This window comes from Danio rerio, chromosome 25 (assembly GCF_049306965.1).
Source record: "Danio rerio strain Tuebingen ecotype United States chromosome 25, GRCz12tu, whole genome shotgun sequence".
Lineage (NCBI taxonomy): Eukaryota > Metazoa > Chordata > Actinopteri > Cypriniformes > Danionidae > Danio > Danio rerio.
This window is the reverse complement of record NC_133200.1, coordinates 10,601,050-10,619,632: the sequence shown is the minus strand read 5'-3', so window position 1 is coordinate 10,619,632 and position 18,583 is coordinate 10,601,050. Positions and strand designations below refer to the sequence as shown.

At 35.1% G+C, this 18,583-nt stretch overlaps 1 protein-coding gene across 14 annotated transcripts in view; it reads left to right on the top strand.

Annotated features, from left to right (window-relative positions):
• lrrc4ca (leucine rich repeat containing 4C, genome duplicate a) overlaps positions 1 to 18,583 on the top strand; it is a 385,566-nt gene that overhangs the window by 253,868 nt on the left and 113,115 nt on the right. For 4 of the 14 annotated variants that reach the window (XM_068217377.2, XM_073942076.1, XM_021470492.3 and 1 more), the window contains exon 1: positions 418 to 1,691. The exons of 9 other annotated variants lie outside the window; for them this stretch is intronic. The gene's annotated coding sequence lies outside the window, so the exon portion shown is untranslated. 14 annotated transcript variants of the gene reach the window in all.

Sequence of the window (18,583 nt, the reverse complement as noted above, 5' to 3'; positions counted from 1 at the left end):
CTTTCAGTTTTTTTTTCCCTGTGCTTTCTCATCATCAATCTCAAAACCACCTCTCATGCTCTCCTTCCCTGACAATTTATGACATCCTAGGTCCTTGTATATGTTTTAGCATAATCTCTGCGTTTTATTACACACTCCAGTCCCCCGTGAAAACGTAAAGCATACATTACGCACTTCATAACCATCGGAGGCGTATGCAGGTCACTAGAACGTGTTCATGATCTGTGGTTTGAAAATTACATGCCTTGCCTCTTCTTCTACTTTTCTTTTTCTTTTTTTTCAAAGGCTCAGGTGGTCGTAGGCTGAGAACAGCGTCTAGACAGAGAACAGAGGGTCGGTAGATGGCAGTCGTGTCCCTTCTGCACTAGACAAGAAGAAGCAGCAGCAGCGCATCAAACGCTCACACAGAATATCCACAATCACATGTGTGCGTCAAACAGGCGCTACAGACCTGTCCGGATGCGCGCGCGCGCACACACACACTCGCACCCCTCATCATTTAATCCATAGCGTTCAGGGTTATTGCACTCGACCAATCATTGCTAAGATGGAAAAAGATTATTGGACCATTGACTTTTACGCATGCGAGAAGACGCCTGTGAGGACAGCCAGAAGAGTGAGACTTTGGGTTGAGGGCTACATCAATACGCGTTAGAAGATTCTTGGCGTCTCGCGCGTTCATAGGACATCTTCGCGCTAGAACTTCATTCGGGGACGTTTTCTTTCCTTTCTTTCCGACGCTGTTTAGACGCTCCTGCTCGTGAGGTGACTCACTTGTAGCTGTTCCCGCACTTGCGCGCGCTGCGTAATACTGGATTTTCGTCGCGTCAGTGGATTGCTTTTCGTCGGAGTTGAGTTGAACTGGTGGGATGTTGCTTTTGACGAACACCTCGCCTCTGACAAGTTTATAGGCGTCTTTAAAGGAGCTACAGCAGTGGTTGGTGTATTTATCCGTCAGCAAACTCATTTTTTGCTTCACTTTCCTCAAGAAAAAAGCGAGGATTTAGTGGTCCTTTTTTCCTTTCCAAACGATGCTGAGGGTGTTGGATATGATGTGATGTACCAATACTTGCACGCGGCTTCTCTCGCCAGGCATTCCGTAGGACATAATCACATTTCAAGGAAATAAGCATCTTGAAATCCGCACTGGGCTGTGAGTAGAAATCTAATCAGATCGCGGTGCGTAAAAGAACGGGGAAGAAAAGTTCCGTTTTAAACCATGACCGGGGAGTAAGAGCATGGTTTATGGTGTGTTGAAGATTTGGGATGAAGAAGATGCAGGGAATGGTACGTCTCAGGGATAAAACCCATTGGTTGAATGTGAAAACCTGAATCTGCCGAGAATGACACGCCAAACCGAGGAGACGACGATTTAATTGATTTATCAGCAGGAAAGGACTGGATTTTTTTCTCTTCTTCGATGATGATGATGCGGGGAAAGAAAGCGTCGAGATATCTGCTTTAGAGCCACTCGTCCATATGATGGCATTGACAGGAAGAGCGAATGGATATACGAGAGCGAATGTCTTCTCATAGAAGCTCGTGAACCCTCAAACTGCTGTTGGATAGCTTGGATAGTTGAGAGTAAACGCTGAAGAACATTTCCTTGGCGTCGCGCTACTGAATTGCGGATGGATTTTCGAACGGAACGCTGATTTTCGCATGCGATTTGAACCTCACACATTGAGAAAGTAAGTCATCCGTGGCTTTGTATTTGCATGAGTGGTCACTTTGACGTCTTTTTGACACCCAGAGGTTTGAATTGTACACCTGGAGGGGTACTTAAATAGGCTACAATACGCACGTCTGGTGTAATTAAAAAAGGTTATAGTGCTGTCAGTTGTGTAATTTGAACAGTCGTTCTGCATATATCCACACATATATATCGACTGAATCGTTCTCTCACCGGCTGTGAGCTTTGCTTTTTTCCCCAACTGTCTTTATCTCTCTCTAGTGTGTGCGCGCGCGCTCGTGCGTGCGTGTGATAAATGTGTGCGCTATTGACAACTGCACAGTGTTCCACCTTTGCGGTCGAATCTTTCTTTCATTCATTCAGCGTGGATGCGATGTGCCACATCCGTGTTAAGGCGTGATTTGGTTCCTATTTTAATTAATCATGTACGAATATAAATAAATGAGCCATTCGTATGCTTTTCAGGTTAGACTCAGTCAGAATGAGGGTGATTGTGCTGAAGGATGGAATTCAGGCTGTTGCTTCTTAGATTTTGATACGACCATATGTATACGTTATTCATTTTTGTATTATAAATATGAATTTAACAGAAGCTTCTATATTTCTTATAGGCTAACAGGCATCTTATAGGCATCTGCGTTTTTTTTTCCTTCATTTTTTAACTACTGGTAAACGTATTGTTTTTGGATATTGTATTTAAATATGCTTTGGTTCAGTACTTTTTACTTCTGAAAAACATTTAAGTACAAATTAAAACGTTTACACACACACACACACACACACACACACACACACACACACACACACATATATATATATATATATATATATATATATATATATATATATATATATATATATATATATGTGTGTGTGTGTGTGTGTGTGTGTGTGTGTATGTATATGTATATATATATATATATATATATATATATATATATATATATATATATATATATATATATATATATATATATTTCACCATGTTTTACAGAATTACCAAACTAAAATCACAATGAATTTAAATTTAAACCAATAAATTTTTAGGACTTTGTTTCATTTTTATACTTTAAATTTTATTCTTCAAACCATTTATTCCCCATTTTTCAGCAAGATTTTCAAAATCACTTTACTCCTTTACAATAAAATGTGTTATGATCAGAATAAATATTTTATCATCTTTGCATACATATTTATTTTATGCTTAATAAAGTTGGAACATCATTTGTCCTGTTTTTTAAAAAAACGTTATTTGAAACATTTGACACATTATTTACAATTAATATGCATGTATATTTAATGTTGTAGACACTAAAACGTATTTGATATAAATTAACACCTGCTGATAAAATTACTTATTAAAAATGAAATGTCTAAAATCCGTACGCATTCACATTGATGTAAGCATGACTTAATAACCATCCTATAGAATAGACGTGATCTGATTCAGTGCTGACAGAGTTTGGCCTTGCTCTGGAAGCAGTGCTGAAACCCATGCCAGAAAACTGCAGAACCGCTCTACTGTTTGTGTTTCTCCACTTCCCACTGCCTTATGCTAATATGCCTTGTGAAAATGATTATTTTTAAATTCAACCATACAGTACAAGCCAACCATATTGAAGTGTGGATTACATCGCTGGAAACATCCAAACAATATTAAGGAGATTGTTTCAACAGGAAAAAAAAAGATCTTAAATTAGCCATGCTGCATACTCTAAGGTCATAGCTGTCTGTCATAATTACAAAGTCTCTCAAGGAGGAAAACAATTATGTGTGCTTTGTATCACAGGTATCTGTGCTTTTCGTTTTGACTTCATTATCTTGTGTAACAAGTCAATAAAACCTTGGCAGAGGAGTCTGCCTTTCTACTTTTTAATTTGTGATTATTACAAACTCAGGCAATCCTCAAAACTTCCTTAATTCAGATCAGGATGTCTTGTGTTCATACTTGATGTGTATTGATTTGGAAAGTAAGTGATAAAGCCTGTAAAGAATTGTTTCTGTTTTTTTTTTTTTTTTTTTTTTTTTGTGATAGAACTCAAGCAATCTAGTAAAAAAAAATCTTTAATTTAAATCAGGATATTTTGCGTTTACACTTGATGTGTATTGATTTGAAAATGAATCAAAGTCAAGAAAGCATTGGCAAAGGAGTCTGTCTTATTTTTAATTTGGAATGAACAAAAAGCAATGCCTTAAATGACTCAGGTCAGGATGTTTTATGTTCAAGCTTGATGTGTGCTGGTTAAAAAAAAAAATCAGTGAGGAAACAAGTCAGAAAAAAAATGGTAGATGAGTTTGTTTATTCTGGTTTATTTATATGTGATAAATCTAAACTTAAGGAATCCACAAAATCCAGATCAAGTTTTAGATTCACACTTGATGTTTATTGATTTGAAAATGAATCTAAGTTGAGAAAGCATTTATGCTTTTAATCTGGGATAGACAAAGCAATGACTTAAATCAGGTCCGGATGTTTGATGTTCACACTTAATGTGTGCTGGTTTAAAAAAAGTGAGGAAACAAGTCAGTAAAACATTGGCAGATGACTTTGTTTTTTAGCTTTTATATTTATGATAATTCCAAACTTAAGTAATCCACAAAACAGACTTCATTCAGATTAGGATGTTTTGTATTCACACTTGATGTGTATCGATTTGAAAATGAATCAAAGTCAAGAAAGCATTGGCAAAGGAGTCTGTCTTAATGCTTTTAAATCTTTGATGAATATGAAGCAGTATAGAAAATGTCTTATTCAGATCATGTTTGTGTTCACACTTAATGTGTACTGGTTAAAAAAACTGAGGAAACAACTCAGTAAAGCATTGGCAGATGTGTTTGTTTTTTGAGCTTTTATATTTGTGATAAATCCAAACCTAAGCAATCCACAAAATTGATTCAGATCAAGATGTTTTGCCTTCACACTTGATGTGTGCTGGTTAAAAAAGAAAACAAGTAAAAATGATAGCTGAATCTGTTTATTCTGCTGGTTTATTTGTGATAAATACAAACTTAAGCAAATCCACAAAACCTTAATTCCTTAATTCAGATTATGATCTTTACATTCATACTTGATGTGTATTGATTTGTAAAGTGAGTGATTGAGAAAGTGAATGAAGCATTGACAGGACATTATTTTTGCTTTTAACCTATGATGGAACAACATTAATCCACATTAAAACTCTTAATTCAGTTTAGGTTGTTTTGTGTTCACACTTGGTGTGTACTGGTTAAAAAACATAAGTGAGGAAACATTAACATAAGCATCTGTTGTTGTTTTCTTCTTCTTTTTTTATTTGGGACAATAATGCAAACCTTAAGCAATCCACAACACTGACTTAATTCAGTACGGATGTTTTGCATTCACACTCGATCTTAATTGGCTTAAAAAATGAATCTATGACTTATGTCATTTAGTTCTGTAAGTCAGTAAAGCCTTTCTTTTACATTTATTAAGTAGGAACTGAATCAATCCACAAAAAAAACAAAACATCTTAATTTAGATCATGATGTTGTGTTCACACTTGTATCAGTTAAAAAAAAAAGAATGTCATAAAAGTCATAATTCAGATTTCAGATGTTTTATGTTCACACTTGATGTCTTCTGCTTTATAAAGGAAGTCATAAAAGAAGTCAGTAAAACTCTAGCAGAGGAGTCTGCCTATTTGCTCTTTAATTTGTGATGAATACATACTAAAGCAATGCAGAGTTGGTTTCATATAAGAGTTGGTTTTCATATAAGGGTTCTTTGTTCACTCTCTTGATGTGTATTGATTTGAAAAGCAATGCTAAATGAGGCTCTGTGGATGTGTGATATGATGGAAGTGACCAGGTTAACCTTTAAAGCAGAAGTGAGACGATCTATGGCTGTAATCTTTGCTTATTTATTCTGAAGACACTAGTATGTATTGGTTTTTCAGATTTCAGACATACTGTGTGTCAGAAAGTCAAATATCTATTTATTTATCTATCTATCTATCTATCTATCTATCTATCTATCTATCTATCTATCTATCTATCTATCTATCTATCTATCTATCTATCTATATATCTGTCTGTCTGTCTGTCTGTCTGTCTGTCTGTCTGTCTGTCTGTCTGTCTGTCTGTCTATCTATCTATCTATCTATCTATCTATCTATCTATCTATCTATCTATCTGTCTGTTTTTCATCTTTAAAAAAAAAAAAAAAACATTTCCAAGATCAAGAACATGAAGCTCTAGCTCTGCTCGATGTTCTGCAGTCACGAGGTGAAAAACAGCATAGTAATTTTTTTGTTCTGAAAGCCGAGTGGAATGAATTGGAGTCCTTGTGTGTAATGACTGAATTATATCCATCTGTCTGTAGAACTCCATTTTGTCCCTTCGAAGCAGTCGGTGCATGGCCGCCCACTCACGTCACCCTTTAGGAGAGCTTCCTGTTGGCCGGACGCCCGATCCCAAGCTTAGAGGCCTGCGTTAGTACAAGACCCTTTTGCATTGCGGTTTTATCAGAATTTATGCAGGTCTCTAAATGATAGTTTGCGCTAGAATTTACACTTTGCTATTACTTAGTTATCCTCATGTCATTCCAAACCTGTATGATCACCATGCACTCTGAAAATGAAAGCATTGGTGAGGATTTTTTCAAGAGCCATTTGTTTTTTTAGGATGACGAATATTGAAAAAATCGAATGATGTATTTTCCACTATAAAGCTTGTTTTGTGAAATGAAACATTTCTGTATATGCTGGAAAAATGGAACCTCACAGTTCAAAAGAGAAAAAAAACATAATTGTTTTAGTAACTCATTTCTAATAGCTGATATATTTAATCTTTGCCATGATGACAGTAATTAATGTTTTATTGAATATTTTCAAGCCTCTTCTATACAGCTTAAAGTGACATTTAAAGGCTAGGTTAATAGGGTTATTAAAACTAGGTTAATAAGGTTAACAAGGCAGGTTAGTCTAATTAGGCAAGTTATTGTATAATGATGGTTTGTTCTGTAGATTATCGAGAAAAATATAGCTTAAAGGGGCTGATAATTTTGTCCTTAAAATGGTGTTTATAAAATTAAAAACTGCTTTTATTCTCGCTGAAATAAAACAAATAAGATTTTCTCCAGAAGAAAAAATATTATCAGACATACTGTGAAAATTTCCTTGCTCTATTAAACATCATTTAGGAAAAATTTAAAAAAGAAAACTATTCAAAGGGGGGCTAATAATTCTGACTTCAGCTGTATATATAAAGAGATTATTCAGAAATGGATCCTGTTAAAGTGACTTCTATTTTGTTGATTAAAAATGGCTTTTAATTAGAAAGATTTTTAACAATAATAGTTTAGCACACTACAGCACAACTGTTTTCAACATTGATAATAAGAATAGTTTTTTTAGGCAACATAGAAAGTCTTAGCGTATTAGAATGGTTTATGAAGTGTGTGACAATGAAGAATGAAACACTTGGTGCTGAAAATGCAGTTTTGGAGGAATATGATGAATTTACAAATGTACAGCAATTTTGTATTGTATTATATCTTAATATGAAATGCACATTAAGAATACAATGAAATACAATTAAAGTCAATGGGTCCAAACACTGTATGCATAGATAGATAGATAGATAGATAGATAGATAGATAGATAGATAGATAGATAGATAGATAGATCAGCCTGATCTCACGAGAAAACATTATTATTTTACGTTTTGCCAGTTTAGTGGCTAATTCACGAGTTCAGTCGTACGAAATGGTACGATTTTAAAAAGGAGGAGTGGCACCTGACCGTTTAGATTGTACGAATTCATACGAATTAGCCACTAAATGAAAAAGTTACGAATTGCCGTGAGATTGTGTTGGATAGATAGATAGATAGATAGATAGATAGATAGATAGATAGATAGATAGATAGATAGATAGATAGATAGATAGATAGATAGATAGATAGATAGATAGATAGATAGATAGATAGATAGATATCCATCTCGATGTTTGGACTCCATTGGCTTTGATTGAATGGTTAAAAACAGCACGTTTCTTTTTTTAATACAGTGTATTGTTTAGACCCCATTGACTATTTATATTTCTTATATACCTTATTTTCCATTATACTATGTTCTTTCTATTTATCTGCCTATCTACAGTGTTTATCCACCATTTTATTTACCTCTTTTATTACATTTGACTTAAATTGGAATAAATAAGGCACACTGACTTTCTTTTATGAGCAAAACTTGCACTATTCATAACATTTTTAGCTGTTTGACCATGAGTCTGTCTTTCTGTTGTTGTTTTTTTTTTTTCATATTTTAGACTTTGACTGATTCTACAGACTTCCATTGCATTGGCAGAGAGACTGCAATATTGTTCAAGAAAACAAGCTATGCAGGATTAGAATTAAATGATCACATGATCGTCATTTGGGCAAAACTATGGTCACACTTTATTTTGATGGTCTGTTTGTTGAATTTGGGTTACATGTCAACTAATTTTCATTAGATTATAAGTAGACTGTTAGGTTGGGGTTAGGTTTATGGTTAGTGTAAGTTGACATCTACTTGCTAAGTTATAGTCAGTTAAATGTCTGTTAAAGGAGCAGAATCAACTGATATAAAGCAGACAGTCTACTAATACTCAAATGGACCATCAAAATAAAGTTTTACCAAAACTGTTTCTTAAAAACATATCGTAAACCTGTGTTAAAGAGATAATTCAGACAAAAAAATGATACTTTACTAACTATTTACTCTTTCTCAAGTGGTTCCAAACCTTAACGAGTTTCTGTCCTCTGTCGAACACAAAACCAAGATGTTTTAAATAAAGCTGAAAACCTGTAACCACTGACTTCCATAAGAAGAAAGACAAATACACTGGAAGTCAACGGTTACAGATTTTGAGCATTCTTCTTAACATCTTTGGTGTTCAACTGACGTAAGACACACTTAAAGGTTTGAAACAAGTGATTGGTGAGTAAATTATACTATTCTTGAGTGAACTTTTCCTTCAAGTGCGCAAATCCAGTCCCGGGTAGAAGAACTGAAGTTGCAGACAAACAGGCAGAACTATATTTAGATGATTCCTGATCCACGGTGTCAAAAACCCAAATAATGACACAGGAAATAAGAGCCGTAAGATGCCATAAACAGCACAGACGTTTGTCTTGTTAACAACCGAACAAAAACAAAGCCTTCATCGCACCTTCAAGCACCTGCCCCTATTCCCTCAGGTGAATGAAGTTCTTTTTTTTTTTTTTACATCTTTGCTCTCTTCCTGGCACTCGATGGAGGGGTGGGGGGAAAAAAGAAGAAGTAGAGGAGGAATGATGGAGTGATGTTGCCTTGGGGAGACGAATTGGGCCGCTCATTTTATGTTCCTTTGCTGTCAGGAGCTTTAGCATGATGAAGCTGCCGGGTTGGGTGGAGAGATGACATTTGTTTGTTGGTGAATGATGCAGTGTGATTCATGTTCTGCCGAGACGCTCCATTCCTCACTCTCCGTGCATCTCCCAAACTTTTCTGCTCGCCTGGAAAAGCCGAACGTCAATATATCAAGCTCTTTTTTTTGAGTATTCTTTTGGAAGTTGAAAAGAAGATTCTGTTTTGCCTGCATGATATTGGAAAAATCTGATATTCCAATATTTTATTTTTCTGTGATAATTTCACAAAATGATTTGAATATGGACAGTGGGCAAATTTGACCAGGATTAAACCCCTACCCACATAGCAAAATTTCTCTGGCCCACACAATCAGGTTTTGCTTGGTCCACATGCCGCAGCGAATTACGGTACATGACTGGACCAAATCTGGCTTCCAGACAAGGGCCAAACACTGACCATATCTGGGCCAAGTGTCAGCCAAGGTAATAACTCATAACTGGGCCTGAACTGGGCCAGATAGGTTGGTGTGTCACGATTGCAATGAAATTGATAAACCCATGGAGTGATGCGCTTTAGGCACACTATGGGCACGCTTTTTCTCAAAGTGACCTGATTGGTAGAATTTTTTTTCTTTACTCAAAAATGATTTTAGTGTATTTTAAATGTGGGTCAAGACTGGCCAAACTCACATGGCCCACCTATCAAATTTTTAAATCTGGGCCAAAAACTACGTTTTACATCTGGCCCAAATCTTGTGTGCCGCCTTAAAAACGGTGCCACCTCTGCCAAACCCGGGCCATGTTTGGCCCACATGCTGTATGCCAGTGCCGGATGAATGCCTGCTGTGCCAGCTTTTTGCCAAATCCGGGCCAGAATTCTTTGCTACTAGGGTACTCTTTTTCGAAGGACATCCTGTGATTTTTAATGACCACAGAGAGTTAGGACTTGGATTTAACATCTCATCCGAAAGACAGTATGGTGTCCCTATTTTGGTGAAAACTTATTTTATTTCATGGCAAAGTCGACATTTGCATGGATTTGCTCATTGTTTTTTTCAAGCACGAAAAATATATCTGGGTTTCATATCGGTCGTATTTCTGGGTCTGGGTTTCATATCGGTCGTATTAATGGGCCAAGCTGATGGATTTCTGGAAAAAGTGCGCACAACTCAGGGCTTGTTTATTTTGCTGGTGGAGTGTGACAGTGCTAATATCCCATGAGTCTCTTGGGTGGCTTCTATACAGTGGGGTTTGAACGGGAATTAATCATGGTTAAAATAAAGCCACTTTCTTAAGATGTATATCGGGTCTCTCTTTTGGCCTTTCTCCCGTTGAGAATCACTTTATAGGATGATTTAATGAACAAATCTACAGCAGAATAAGTGTGTGTGTGTGTGTGTGTGTGTGTGTGTGTGTGTGCGTGTGTGTGTGTGTGTGTGTGTGTGTGTGTGTGTAAATCTTTAGAGATGTAACATACATTATGTGTAAAAAGGATTGGACACCATTCAGAGCAGAGTGAAAAAAAATATTGTTTTGAACTTTTATAAAACTTTTATTATTTTTGTTTTTTATTTTTATGTTGGTGTTATTTTTAGGGTCTTAAAATGCTAATTTGGGGAAATAATGTTGTTATTTTTTACAGGTAAAACTACAAAAAAAAAAACATTATTTTGGTGATGAATGGTCTCAGTGTTGATTAAAAAAGTGATTAATTACACATCATCAAAAATTAAATAAATTACTTGTCTAAATATTTTAAAATGAAATTGTTAATGTAAATACTTCACTCAGTGCTACTTACCATCTCTCTATATATATCAACAAACGTAAATTAAACACTTTTAATTAATTAATTTTGAGTTATTAAAAAAAACTTAAATGTTATATGTATCCAAAACACACCATAATATAGAAATTTATTGTTTCAGTCAGTTCATTTTTTCTTAAGCATGTGCACAAATTTAAGAATCAAATTATTATTTAAAATAAATGAGCATAACAAGCCTTATTTTCTAAATTGATTTATACATAAATGCTTCATTTATTTAAAGTATTTAAGGAACATTTAAAAAAGTAATCCCTTAGTTTACTTTTTCAGCAAATGAGTAATTTAATTACAGTAACTAATTATGTTGAGCTTATTACATCCAACACTGCATGTGTATTATGTGTTAAGTCCATAGACAAAACCCCAACATGGAAACTAGTATCAGCCAATATTAGTCATTTTTCAAATGTCAGCATCTGTCGAAGAGTTTGTCTGTTTGATAGCAGAACAATTATTTTTGTCAGGGCCGAAAAATACCACTTTACAAATTTTCGTTTTGCAACACAACAATAGTTTTGGTGTGCTGAAGTCAGAATTATTAGTTCCCTAAAGTATTAGCCATACCCGTCCACCCCCCCTCCCCCCCCCACCCACTGGTTTATTTTTTCCCTAATTTCTATTTATTGGACAGAATATTTCATTTCTACACATTTCTAAACATCATAGTTTTAATAACTCGTTTCTAATATCTGATTTATTTTATCTTTGCCATGATGACAGTAAATAATATTTGACTAGAAATTTTTCAAGACACTTCTATACACTACAGCTTAGTACAATATTATTGCATACTTTTGATCTAAAAATGTATTTAAAACAAATAAAAACTGCTTTTATTTTAGCCAAAATAAAACACATAAGTCTTTCTCCAGAAGAAAAAAAAATAACATCAGACATACTGTGGAAAGTAAACATTGCAAGTAAACCCTGCTCTGTTAAACATTATTTGGGAAATATCTTAAAAAGTTATTTTTATTTATTTTTTATTTTATTTTTTATGTAATACTGTAATATATTTAAGTGTAGTGACCTTATCGGTTGACCACTACACTAGTGACATCTACTGACCTAAAATGCATAATAAAATACCTTTATAGCTACTTTCACAAATTAGTGTGAATGTGGATCGTTGTGACTGTCTGTGTCTGTACGTGAACATTTTTCCAAAACGTTTTCCAAGAATGTGTCTGCTTTTGAAACACTGAGTATACACACCCTTAGATGTGTAAATTTCAGTGAAATTTGATAGCATGTGAACTGCGATATGAGTATGAATGCACAAACGTGTTTTTTTAAGTCCATGGGGAAAAAAAAAAGTACTATTACTCCTTTATGCCTGACACTAATTTATTCATTCATTCATTCATTCATTCATTCATTCATTTATTTATTTATTTATTTATTTATTTATTTAACTATGTATATATTTATTTATTTAATTATGTATGTATTTATTTATTTATTTAAAAAAAAACAAAGCACTATTACTCCTTTATGCCTGACACAAATTTATTCATTCATTCATTCATTCATTCATTCATTCATTCATTCATTCATTCATTTATTTATTTATTTATTTATTTGTTTATTTAACTATGTATATATTTATTTATTTAATTATGTATGTATTTATTTATTTATTTAAAAAAAATAAAGCACTATTACTCCTTTATGCCTGACACTAATTATTTATTTATTTATTTATTTATTTATTTATTTATTTATTTATTTATTTATTTTTGTATTCATTTATTCTTTATTTATTTATTTATTTATTTAACTATGTATATATTTATTTATTTAATTATGTATGTATTTATTTATTTATATAATACATTTTTTTATTAATTAATTATTTATTTTTCTGAATGTGTTATACTTTATATGTTGGTTTTCGATTCAGTGTGAGCTCATGAACTAAATCTTAATCAGTCTACCATTCTGCCTACCATTTAGTCTACCATTCAGTCTAATCATTTCTACCATTCTTTTTTTTTTTTTTTTTCTCCAGGTGCACACCAGTAATATATTTTCCTAAGGCCATTTTTATAAAATGTGGCTAAAATAACCTAATTTAACTAAGGCCTAGTCCTGGTTTAATCTAAGCGTTGTTTGTGATACTGGGCCTATATGCTATATTTCTTTCCATTGAAGTTAAGGTAAATGTTTATTTATTTATATTCCAAATGTTTTACTTTCAGTTTTCGATTCAGTGTGAGCTCATGAAAACAGAATCAATCTGAATTTTGCTCAGTATTTCCAAACTCCAATTCCTAGGCAGTCTTGCAACTCGCATCATTTGCTCTTTAGAATAAACACACTGAAATCAGGCAGATTAGCTCGTGTGAAACCTAGCATGTGCATGAATTAGTATTCGTTTCTTAAACTGCTGGAGACCGCTATCAATAAAGCAACCTGTCAATATTTTCTTTCTGTTTTTTTCACAATTTCTCCCAGGGGGATTTGGTTTAGTGCGAAAGGCAGATTAAATGGCAAACCTCAACTCTCCATTGTCTAAATCTCCAGTGTCACAGCATAGAGATTTCTTTCCCCCGGAGTCAAACTACAAGGCCGCGAACGGGGGGTTATGTAGGTAGTGTGTATTGATTGATGGGTTGGAGTTGCAGCGGGGATGACATTGAATTGATGTTTTTTGTCTTTTTTTTTTTTTTTTTGTCTTAAAGCGAGTGTGTTTTTTTTTTTCCTGTGTCGGAATTCAGCCGTCAGCAAGTGCTGTGTGTTTTGTATTCAATGCACCGGTGTGAGCAAATGGACCGGTCGACCTTGCATCATAGAGGGCGCATGACGGTATATACTGTAATAATGGGTTTAAACAATAATGTGACGTCTAATAAGACTCCCTCTATGGGAGTTTGCGTTAAGCTTTGTTTTCGAGATTACAGTAGCTCACACACTGGTGAAATAAAACAAGAAATACAATTAGCTATTGTTAAATGCTTTTATATTTTCTTTATTAATATACACTACCTGATGAAATTCCTGTTGCCTATCCAAGTTTTAGGAAAAACAAATAATAACTTGACTTCTAGTTGATCGTTTGGTATCAGAAGTGGCTAATAGAAAAGGCAAAGGCCTCTAGATTACGTGTATTTGAAATATGATCATGCCTTGATTTTTAATTATTTCATTAGGACAGTAAGGTCTGACTCTGCTTAGACAAAAGTCTTGTCATTGAACAGAAATAATGTACAGTATAGAATATAAAGTCATGGTGCAGTGGAAAACAAATTAATATTGTGTATGACTCTGCAATGACTCAAATAACTTACTAATAAAGGCTTCTGTAATGGCAAAGAAAGCGTTCTTGCAGGACTGCCTCATCAAGATTCTTTGGATTCATCTTCAATGCTTCCTCCTTTATCTTACCCTTAACATGCTCAATAATGTTCATATCTGGTGACTCGGCTGGCCAATCCTGGAGCACCATGACCTTCTTTGCTTTCAAGGAATTTATGCTATCCTGCTGAGGAATTTGCCCTCTCCTGTGGTTTTTAATGTAATGGGCAGCACAAATGTCGATACAAATAAATACAGTTTTAAAACAGAGAAAAAATCAAAGGAAACAAAAACTATATTAATTTTTGTAGAAATTTTGTAGTTACAATAGCTTTAATTGAAAAACAGCGAATAAAGATCACTGTGGGATTTAGGAATGAATCATTCTAATGAATCAACTGATTTTGACTCAAACAAATGATTCATCCGCGAATTAGACGTTGTTACAGTATAAATCTTTTTCTCTGAAGTGAAGTATGAAGTAAACTAGAATGTACCTCGAGTTTTCAGCAAGCATCTAACCAAGATTGCAGTCTGTTTACTGAATCAGCCTGAGCAATTGTAAGGCTTTTGAAGAGTGAGTCATACGGAATACTTTAATAATGCTTTTCAGTTCCTTTTGAAGCTTGTATGTAACTGAGCATGAAAATCAGACTGCGTTTGAGTTCCACGGTGAAAATAGTCACTGGAAAGTTTGAAATGATGTGAGGTGAACACACACACACACATACAAAACGAATAGTTATCACTGTACACTAAAAGAAATATCCGTAATATAGCAGTTTTTCGTATTTTGTGATTCAGCTTTTCATTTTTTTATCTTTCTTCTTACAACTTTTTAACCTTGAAAAGTGAAGTAGTGATTTTTCTAAACATGTTAATAGTTTGAAGTTATATATTGTCTGGGTCGATGTTGTAAATGATGCCACAAAACCTTGAAATAAACTGCCAGTACATGTTCTTTTAAAGACTTACCTGAGAGAGAGAGAGAGAGAGAGAGAGAGAGAGAGAGATTATATATAATATTTCTTTTACAAAATATTATTTTGAAGAGCTAAAATGTCAATAAAAGTCACCTTGTTAAACTGTAGAGTTGAATTTTCAACATCAAAAGTCAACAGAGCAGAGAGCTTGCGAAAACATTTGTGAATCACAAAATACAGAAACTTGTCATTAACATAAATTATTTTACAATATACTTAAGCATTCCAAAATATATATAGTTTTTTAAATATGCAAATACAGCAATATGTAATGAAATATATGCTAATTTGCATACATTTATACAACCCAGGCTCATTCTGAAAACGTACTGCTATAAACATTTCTGGAGAGCACCAAATACATCCCAGGAAGTACGTTTCTTTGCAGTTTTTGCTTTCGCGAATCCACCAGAGGCCGCTATGTACGCTCTTTGTGCCATTTGCGACTGCTGTTCTCGTGTAAATCCACCAGAGGCCACTCTCGACTGACTGACTGACTGACCCACCCTCCACCTTTCCTAAACTCAACCAATAGTGTTTTCAAAAGCACAGATTGACTCGCTGACTGAAAAGCAATCCAGAAAAAGAAAAGCCCTCGCCTGATTTTTAACATGTTTTCAGATTTTACCACATTCTCACCCAGTTATTTCTTTTTTTATATATATTTGTAATTTCTGTTTTTGTCTTACCTACTTTCTGGAACCATTCTTTGCCAGACTTGAACCCTGTCGTCATGGTCAACTCCTCTGCGTCTCAAGTCTGCCAACATTCATGGAGATCTAACTGGTGACCTTTTTGAGAGTTTAAGAGTCAAACTTTTTTTCCAGAGCACGATTTTAAGAGTTTTTATCACTCCATCATTCTGAAAATACAGTGTAAGGTCAGAAAAATCACAATTTTGTAGAATAAAATGTTGTCAATATAATGTACTGTATATGAACATTTTCCTCTGTAAATAACCTTCAGAGTAGAGAAACGAGTAAAACTAGGAGGTCTGATGAATGCAAGAGCTACTTAAGCGAGATTTATGTGAATAAACACCTTAAAAACTTTTATTTTTATTATTATTTATAATTGAAATCCATATACACTGATAGAAAAAGTGTGACAAAGCAAACACTTGAAGTGTATTGGGGATCTTGTCTTTACATTAGACTAAAATAAAAGCACCTCATCAGCCAAAAATCTCTAAATTGACTGCAGTCTCTCATGTGAATCTCTTTTTTTTTTCCTCGAGTGCTCTGACTCTTATCCACAGCTCTTCCTTTGGGTTGACTGCAGCACATTCCTCCAATCAATGCAATAATCAATCAGCTCTCCACCTCAGCCCATCAGTCTTCCAGAATAATCTGACCCACATCATAAAATGGCCATCCTGCAGTGCTTGATAGACATCATATGTTATTGCATTATTATTTTTACATATTAACCAATGCCCAAATTATTTTATTGCTCATTAACACAGTTTTAGTTATTATAATTAGAAAGTCAATTGCTCACTGGCTCTGAATACACAGACAAACAATGGGTCACGGGAGGGGGTGGGGTGTTGAACACTGGCTTGGGATGGACGTCGTTACATGTGTTCACCAATAGGAACATTCGGAATGAGCCTAATGCTGCGTTCACACCAAGCGCAAAGCACTACATAACTCACTCTAACTTAGTGGGATGTTTTTCACTTCAAGCAAGTTATTATCTTGAGTTGAATTACTTGCGTAAAAGATGTGATTGAGGTGAAAGTTGCACGTTCATGCAAGAGGAATCTGTCTGATTGTGTCTATAAAACAACATCATTTCACTGCAGCATTCAATGTGCACTTCAACTCTCCTGCTCTCACCAAAACTACTTGTAGGTAGCTCCACAGGTTCAATATACATGGCCAGGCTGTTACAGCCAAACGTTTGGTCATTCATGCTAATGCCAAATGGTGTTTCAATGGTGCCAGCAGTGAGAATCTTGGGCTGAATGTGAAATATGCATTATTGACTATGATGAGTCCACCTTCAATGTCTTTCCCACATCCGGTAGAGTTACGGTGTAGAGAAGCCCCAAAGAAGTGTACCACCCAGACAGTTGCATGCCCAGATTGAAGCCTTAAGGTGGGTCAGTGAGGGTTTGGGCTGAAATATCATGACATTCCCTAGGCCCAATACTTTTTCTAGATTGGCGCGCCACTGCCAAAGTCTACCGAACCATTTTGAAAGAGTAAAAATGGACCCAATGGTTCAAACATTGATTCCTGAAGGCTGCACAATGTTTCAGGATGATTATGTGCCAATACACACGGCTGAAATGGTGACAGGGTGGAGTGATGAACTTGAAAGTAAAGTTTAACATCTCTTGAAATGTTTACCTCCACCAACACGTAGTGACCTGGCCACGCTATTCTGCAAGAAGAATGGCTCAAAGTCTATCTGAATAGTATGCAGGACTTGTATCTGTCATTCCCAAGACAAATTAATGCTGTATTGGCTGGAAAAGGAGGCCCTACATCATACTAATACATTATTGCAGTGTTTCCTTTTCAGTTTCAGGTGTTCAAACATTGATTCAAACATTGCTCCCTAAAGATGGTGCAGTGTGTCAGGATGATAATGCACCAATACACACAGCAAGACTGGTAACAGAATGGTTTGATGAACACAAAAGTGAAGATGAAAATCTCCCATGGCCTGCACAGTCACCAGAACTAAATATTATTGAGCTACTTTGGGGTGTTTTGGTGGAACGAGTCACAAAATTACCTCCACCAACACATTAGCTGCGTCCCAAATGGCACACTATACACTATGCACTCATCTACTATGTACTTATGCACTTACACACTCAACAGGATATTATATGTATGTAGTGTTGTCCCAAATGGCACACTGATGTTTTTTTACTAAGCGGAAATTCAAACTGTTTCCTTGATGATGTTTGACGGTTGCCAAATCAGTGAAATAAACAACTGAATGATCAAATAATACCTGCCGTGAGTATAACCGCATTCAGGAGTGTGCAGGATTCAAGTGTGCAGGACTTGTATCTGTCATTCCCAAGACAAATTAATGCTGTATTGGATGGAAAAGGAGGCCCTACATCGTACTAATAAATTATGGCAGTGTTTCATTTTCAGTTTCAGGTGTTCAAACATTGCTCCTTAAAGGTGTTGCAGTGTGGCAGGATGATAATACACCATACACACAGCAAGACTGGTGACAGAATGGTTTGATGAACATAAAAGTGAAGTTGAACATCTCACATGGCCAGCACAATCACCAGATATAAATATTATTGAGCCACTTTGGGGTATTTAGGAGGAACGAGTCAGGAGATGTTTACCTCCCCCAGCACGTAGTGACCTGACCCTGCTATTCCGTTAGAAGATGGGCTCAAAGTCTATCTGGACAGTATGCAGGACTTATATCTGTCATTCCCAAGACA